Raw genomic sequence first — 8,277 nt, 5'->3', positions numbered from 1 at the left:
GACCCACAGCACAGTAAATCCCACAAGAAGTCCTATAAAAGAGAAACATTTTTTTCAGGTTCGAATAGATTAGGAAAATACTGCTTAGTGTACTTCCACTTCTAGAAAGTCACATTGCACACTGGCATATTAAGTATTCTAAGCTGTTTTACATTTAAAACAAAGTAAATCAAAACTAAATGAAAAACTGGGGCACCTGGATGGCTCAGTCAGTTAAACGTCCACCTTCAGCTCAGGTCATGATCCCAGGGTCCTGGGAATTGAGCCTTACGTTGGAACTCCCTGCTCAGCAGGAAGCCTGCTTCTCCCTCTTCCTCTGCCTGCTGCTGCCCCTGCTTGTGTGCTCACTCTCTCTCTCTCTGTCAAATAAATAAATAAAATCTTAAAAAAAAAAACTAAATAAAAACAAACAACAAAAATTTGATCAAGCATTACTAACAATGGACCTGGGGCATTATTATTTTCAGCTAATATCTATTTACAAGAGCAACAGTTTTGGTTATCATATTTTGGGTAATAAATAATTAATTAATAAGTAATAAATAATAAATAAGTAATAATTTTTAGTTTTACACTAAAAGTGATTAATTAAGGATTATCGTATAGCTACTCATTTTTAAATAAGAAAGTTTACTAATAATTAGGACTAGAATCTCCTTGGTTCAAAGAACTAATTTAACAGAACAGTAGACAGGACTTGTTCTCAGGTAGTTTTAACACTAGGAAAAGCAAATTCGTAAAGCCATAAAGTTTATTCTTTTAGTACATATTTGCCTCAAAGAATTGGGTATTCCACACAGTATACTATTTTTTAGACATTATTTTCATGAAATGAAGTAGCGGTATTTGTGACTCTTAAATAATTATTTAAACATGAAAATTTCTTAAATAACAGTAAATTCTGATGCCTTAAAAAACCCTATTTTATTTAAAAAAATAGGCAGGTGGGGACAGTGTCCATAGGCATTCAGAATGTTCCAGCATTTGACCTACCATCGCAGGCTGTCCTATAATACAGCCTCTAACAAAACTAGGCTGTCTTGAACCCCTGGTAATAGAATCGTTTACCTTTATACCAAGAAGGTTGGGAAAGCACCAAAATCTGCATGTGGCATGTGCCCAGGCTGACTTCGAGGAGTTCATGCTGTGAGACCTGAAAAACAACAACAAAAATTTAATGGACCTGGGGCCATTAAAGTCCTTATGAGGTTGTCCAAAACGAAAAAACACGTCAGCGGGGCCTACCGTGGCTCCATGTGTGCTAAGTGTGTTCGTGACAGGATCAAGCATGCTTTCCTTATCGAGGAACAGAAAATCGTTGTGAAAGTGTTGAAGGCCCAAGCACAGAGTCAGAAAGCTAAATAAAAAATGAAGCTTTTTTGAGTAATAAAAAAAATCAGAAGCCTTGATCTGTTAAAAAAATAAATGAAATAAAAAAATAGGCAGAAGACCAACATGCAATCATAGTTCCTCAGTTAATTTTATATTTTCAGAAAATTCACTCGACCTTGGACAATTTGACATGTACATTTTTTAAAAGATAATACTGGCTTTATGTATCTTCAGAATTATTGTTGAATCAAATAAAATACAGAAAATAGTACTGAAAATTATTATAAAATGTGGTATAATGTAAAAAAAAATACTTATTTAAATTGTGCCTTTCAACCTAGTGAATGGGAGAAGATATTTGCAACTGATATATCCAATAAGGGGTTAACACACAAAATATATAAAGAACTTATACAACTTGACACCAAAAAAACAATCTGATTAAAAAATGGGCAGAGGACCTGAATAGACATTTTTCCAAAGACATACAGATGGCCAACAAATACATGAAAAGATGCTCAACATCACTAATCATCAGAGAAATGCAAATCAAAACTATAACTAGATATCACCTCACATCTCTCAGAATGGCTAAAATCAAAAACACAAGAAACAAGTATTGGCAAGGATGTGGAGAAAAGGGACCCATATGCACCACTGGTGGGAATGTAAACTGGTGCAACCACTGTGGAAAACAGTATGGAAGTTCCTTGAAAAATTAAAAATAAAAATACAATATAGTCAAGTAATTCCACCAGTGGGTATTTAGCTAAAGAAAATGAAAATGCTAATTTGAAAAGATTTATTCACCCCCATGTTTATTGCAGCATTTTTTATAATAGCCAAGATATGGAAGCATCCCAAGTGTCCATGATAGACAAATGGATAAAGAAGATACATCCACACACACACACACACTGGAATATTAGCCATAAAAAAGAAAGATATCCTGCCATTTGCAACAACATGAATGGATCTGGAGGGTATTATGCTAAGTAAAACAAGTCCGAGAAAGGTACCATATGATTTCATTTATATGAAGAATCTAAAAAATAAAACAAACAAAAAACCAGACTCCTAAATACAGAGAATAAACTGGTGGTTGCCAGAAGAAAAGTGGGTGGGGGGACAGAGAAAATAGATGAAAAGGGTTAAGAGGTAGAGACTTCCAATTACAGAATAAATAAGTCATGAAGATGAGAAGTACAACATAGGGATTGTAGTCAATAATACTGTAATTATATTGTATGGTGATAGATATGACTATACTTATTGTGCTGAGCACTGGAGTAATATATAAAATTGTTGAGTCAATATGTTTTATACCTGAAACTAATATAATATTGTGTGTGTATATATATAATATTGTGTGTGTTATATATAGCGTTGTGTATGTATATATAAATAAAAAGACCAGGAATGTGAAGATACATATATATACATATAAATGTGTGTATATATGTATATGTGTATATATATGTATATGTATGTGTGTATATGTGTTGTGTATATACGTATATACATATGTATATACACATATATATTTTAAATATACACTTACATCACATGACTCAGCAATCACATTCCTGGCATTTCATCCTAGGGAAATAAATATGTATGTTCACACAACAATCTTTTTTTTTTTTTTTTTTTTTTTTAAGTAGGCTCTTTGCTTGCATGGAGGACAACATGAGGCTTGAACTCATGACCCTGAGAGATCAAGACCTGAGCTGAGATCGAGTCAAATGCTTAACTAACTGAGCCACCCAGGTACCCTCATGCAATAATCTAATATGAACGTTCATAGCAGTTTTGATATCTCATTAAAATATTTAGTACTAGCTAAATTATTTAATTTTAATAGTTTGTAGTAATCCCAAACTCAAAACAATCCATATGTCCTTCAACAGGTGAATGATTAAATATTCCATCGTTGGCACATCTATGCAATGGAATAGTATTCAACACTAAGAAGGAAGGAACTATTGATGCACACAACCATTTGGATGGATTTTAAGGGCAGCATGCTGGATGAAGAAAAGCCAACCTCAAAAGGTTACCTAATTCCATTTATATAACATCCTTGAAATGACTATAGAGATGGACAACAGATTAGTAGTTATCATGGGTAATGGAAGAAGGAGGGTGTAACTGTAAAGTGGTGGCCCTGGGGCATTTCTTTTTGGTAAAGAGACTATTCTGTATCTTGATTGCAGCCTTTATTTATACATGTGATAAAATGTCACCAAACTGTACACAAAGACATTCCAAAAGGTGAGTGCCTTCAAAAGCTGGTGAAGTCCCAGAAAGGTCTGTAGTCTAGTTAACTGTGTGGTGACAATGTCAGTTTCCTAGTTTTGAGAAGGTGCTATAGTTACACAGTAACAGAACTTCTCTGTAGTATTTTTGCAACACCTTATGAGTCTACAGTATTTTAAAATTAAAAAAAAAAATTAAAAAGCTGATAAAAATGTACTAAAGTGAAAAAAATAAATTGTGATTTTCACTTTGAAGCACCTTAAATTCTGCTAACCTAAGCATTTACATAGAAAATGAAATTAGGTTATTCAACAAATATTTATTGAGCTGAGTGTCAACCACCTGCTAGTTCCTGCTCTAGGGCCTTTAGATACATCCTGGAACAAATATCACTGTGGAATATTATCTTGTAGGATTCCACAGTATAATGCCTTTATTGTTTCTGATTGTCATAAATCTTATCAAATCCACATAAGGAAAGGATGCCAGACAGAGTTCTCAGACAATACGTGAATGTTGTGTCACTAAGAATAAGCACACATTCAAACTATTGCCTTTGGCTTAAAAGTTGTGTGATGATGAAAAAATCAAATTTCCATTTTAGTTTATACAATAGTAAAAACCACTCATTCATTCAATTAATATCTATTGAGTATATACTATGTTCCCAGCACATTCTAAGCTCCTCAGGTATGTCATTGAAGAAGTAGACAATGCTCCTTCCTTGGTAAGGCTTATGTTTCAGTGCAGGAATATACAGATCCTACCTCCCTGACAAAGATTTTGAGAAAGAAATAAGAAAACAAAAATATGAAAAAAGGAAAATATGTAGCACATTGCCTGGTATGAAGTTGATATTCAGTAAATGGCAACTAAAAAGTAATTTTTATATAAATTAGACATATTTTATTATCAAGAGGAAAATTTACTGCTAATACTGATGTAACTCAAGATGAATAGTTTTATTAGTCATAAATTTTACATTGTATTTATTCAAATGTTATTAAGATTATTGGTGTAAAGCAGGAAGATACTACGTGAATTCATCAAAAACCAAATTTTAATGTTTTGAAGTCCTACAAAAATAAAGTATTTTACCAACTTAGAACTTTGTGAATGGCAGCCTTTCTCTCATCGTGGAGTTGGTGAATAATGACTGGGCAGAATGCATGGTGAGATCGACAATCAGCAACAATGCAGGCAACATAACATTGAATCCAGTAAAATACCAATTCTGCAGAGCAAATTATTAAGAAAATGTGTTTCTGATAGAAACTTTATTTGTATTGTCCAGGAGACTGCAAGAGAGCACTATGCAATCGTAAGCTGTTTAACACCAGCTCTCCCCAGGTGGAGGGAAAGCCCTGAATTACAACATTTGCAAATTTCTGTGGTGTTCTGATTTTGTTCAATTATTCTAATGACTTACTTATTCAGCATTGCCAGGGAATGAAACAAAATTATCATCGAAATGTAGATACACTTAAGAAAATACTTCACACTAAGAAAGATAAAGACTATATAATGAAACATTCATGTGTTCATGTCCCAGATAGAAAAATGTTAACTTTCTGTCATATTTTTTTCAGTTAAGTACGTATTAAGTTTTGGAAACTATGTTCTCATAAAATAAATAAAATAATTCATTAAAGAACACTGAGTCCTACATAAATTAGTCCTACAAACATTTTTTTAAAAAATCAAGAAAAAAATCTAACATTTGGAAATAACCTTGATTATTTCATGTAAAAATAATGTAATAAAGTCTTAAAAAATAATTCCAGGTGATATTTATCTTTACCTATGAGTCAAAAAGATAATAAAAAAGATATGTTCTGCATTTTATATATATGTATGTACATATATTTTTTCTTGTTTTCAAGTTCTGAAGTATGTTTATGAAATAATTTCTGATACCAACTACCCAGAGTTGGGCTAAACTTCGCAAAAGAGTGCCCTTAATTCAGATGTCAGCTGTAGGTTCAAGGGTCCCCAGACCTCTCACTCTTCTGACTAGCTGACTACAAGTTCAGAGGCTTCCACTACTCACTCAGATTCAGTAACTCACTAGAATGACTCACAGAACTCAGGAAAGTACTATACTTATGATTAGAGGTTTATTACAGCAAAAGGATACAAATCAGAACCAGATAAAAAAAAAGAAAATGCATAGGTTACTAACAAGCTTCCATTGTCCTTTCCCCCATGGAATCAGGACATGCCACCCTCCTGGCACATCCATGTGTTGACAATATACAGATTATTTCCAACCAGGGAAGCTCACCTGAACATTAGTTCCCAGAGTCTTTATTGTGGTTTCATCACATAAGCTTCATTGGCTACAAGGTTAAATACAATCTCCAGCCACCCTTTGCTTACTCAGAGATTGGGTTGATACCATGCAGCTTAAAACACCCAACCTTATTATTGTCTGGTCTTGCTGCCTTGACCACCCCCTATCCTGAGTCATCTCAACACAAACTATCTAAGGGTCCCCCATAGTCACCTCCTTAGGATAAGTTTATCATCAGGGACCACCATGAATAACAAACATATTCTTATCACTAAGGAAATTGCAAGGATTTAGAGACCCTCCTAGGAATTAGGAACAAAGGCCAGACAAATTCTTTATTACTTAGGAGTTTATTTTGAACTTTATTCCTCCAATGAATATATCCTAAAACATGAATTTCAACACTATGTCAACTATTATTGTGGATTGAGTATTGAGAAAATCAGAAATACCCACTTCTAAAAAGGTTATTTGCCGGGGTGCCTGGGTGGCTCAGTCATTAAGCGGCTGCCCTCAGCTCAGGTCATGATCCCAGGGTCCTGGGATGAAGCCCTGCATCAGGCTCTCTGCTCAGCCTGCTTCTCCCTCTCCCACTCCCCCTGCTTGTGTTTCCTCTCTCGCTGTGTCTTTCTCTGTCAAATAAATAAATAAAATCTTTAAATAAATAAATAAATAAACAAAAAGGTTATTTGTAGTGGAAAAGCTCTGACTAGATGATCCATAGCACCAAGTTTGCGCTTCAAGGTGGCAGAAAAAACAATGTGATATTCAAGTCAGAGGACATTGGTTTGAGCTCTAGTTCTGCTATTTACTAACAGGATGATCATAGTGTCTCTGGGTTTCAATTGACTATTGTGAAATAGAAATAATAATGTTTGCTCCATCTGAATAGTAAGTTGGTTGTGAAGTGTATAAGAAATAGCTAATGGATATAAAAATAAAATTGTAAAACTCTTTAAAAATGCTTTGCCACTCTTTTACCTGTCTAACCTGATGAAATTTGTAAATGCCCTGTGGCCACGGATATCTGATTGGTTCATTTAAATGTACTCACTCAATTTTTAAACAAACCTAACTGGGACGTTTGGATATCTGCATTTTTATAGTTAAAGGAAGTAAAGTTAGAAAGATTAGGTAGCTTTGCTGAATTCACACAAGAGACTGCCAGAGACTATTCAGGTTATGCTTTTCTAGATGACCTATCTAAATGGTGGAGTTGAACTACATAATCCTTAAAATCTCTTCAAGCTCTCAAATTCTGACTTTTCTTTCCTCACAAAGGGATTGCAGACCATGTGGTCAAAACAGACTTGAGTAGACAGCCAAGGTTCTAGGAGAGGTTGGGAAATGGTATAAGGCTCTGAAAGCAAATAGTGTAATTGTTTTTTTTTAAGAAAGCAGATAAGGACTACTTAAGAGGGTTATGTCCCAGTTGATAAAGGCTAGGTTAGGTTAGGTTAGGTTATGGTAACAAAAAGGACATTAAAATCTCAGTGGCTTAATAAAACAAAAATTGATTTCTCTCTCATGCTCCATATAGAACAGAAGGGTTTCCACTCAGATATGTCACAGTCTGAAGTGGGAGAGCTAGGTTCTTTTCTCTCGGAATCGAAGAATGATTCTCACGGATAATGGAGAGTGAGTAAAATGATAGAAGTTTATTAAGTGAAGATACAGAAAAAGCTCTCAAGAGTGAGAGGGGTCCCTACAAGGTTGCCTAGGAGGGCCTATAGCGTTGGTCTTTTATAGAAAGCTAACCAGGGAACTTAAATCCTTTTAACATCTCTATTGATAACACCTTCGATGGCTTACTTCCTTTTTAGGGTTTGGTTATTCTTTGTTGGTCACAGGTGATTATCATAAAGACACCCACCCTACACAACCTACCCTAAATGCCTAGGGCATGGTGGTCCTCCACCCCACACACCTAGGGAAGAGTGGTTTGATTTGTCCCCTTATCTCTGGTTTCCCCATACCTCCACATTTTTGGGATTTCTGTGAGCCTGATCACATAGCCCCTTATCTATCTCTCCCTACCTAGTCCCACCTTTCCCTTACTTAAGCCCAAGTAACTAAAGCTCAACCTTGATTCAAGCTTTCATGGAAAGGGAAAGTAGAAAATCATGGATTGGCTTGTAAAGCTTTATTTTGGCCATTTGTTCAGTTTCCAAGGAGCAATGAAGGACAATTCTATTGTATATCCAGAAGACAGCTAGATGTGTTCAATAAACAACTGTAATAATTAGTATTGTCACTTTCTGTTTTATGATATTTTATAAGTTACAAATCACTTTCTTACACATGATTTTTTTTTTAAGATTTTATTTATTTATTTGTCAGAGAGAGAGAGCACAAGCAGGGGGAGTTGCAGAGGCAGAGGGAGAGGAGAAGCA

The 8,277-nt window shown here is 34.7% G+C and overlaps 1 pseudogene; it reads left to right on the top strand.

Annotated features, from left to right (window-relative positions):
* The first annotated feature begins 972 nt into the window (after positions 1-972).
* LOC118000170 lies at positions 973-1,407 on the top strand (annotated as a pseudogene).
* The last annotated feature ends 6,870 nt before the right edge of the window (positions 1,408-8,277 follow it).

This window comes from Mirounga leonina, unplaced genomic scaffold (assembly GCF_011800145.1).
Source record: "Mirounga leonina isolate KUSES-001 unplaced genomic scaffold, KU_Mleo_1.0 Mir_115, whole genome shotgun sequence".
Classification (NCBI taxonomy): Eukaryota; Metazoa; Chordata; class Mammalia; order Carnivora; family Phocidae; genus Mirounga; species Mirounga leonina.
Note: the sequence above shows the minus strand (reverse complement) of the source record. Positions and strands in the feature narration are given on the sequence as shown.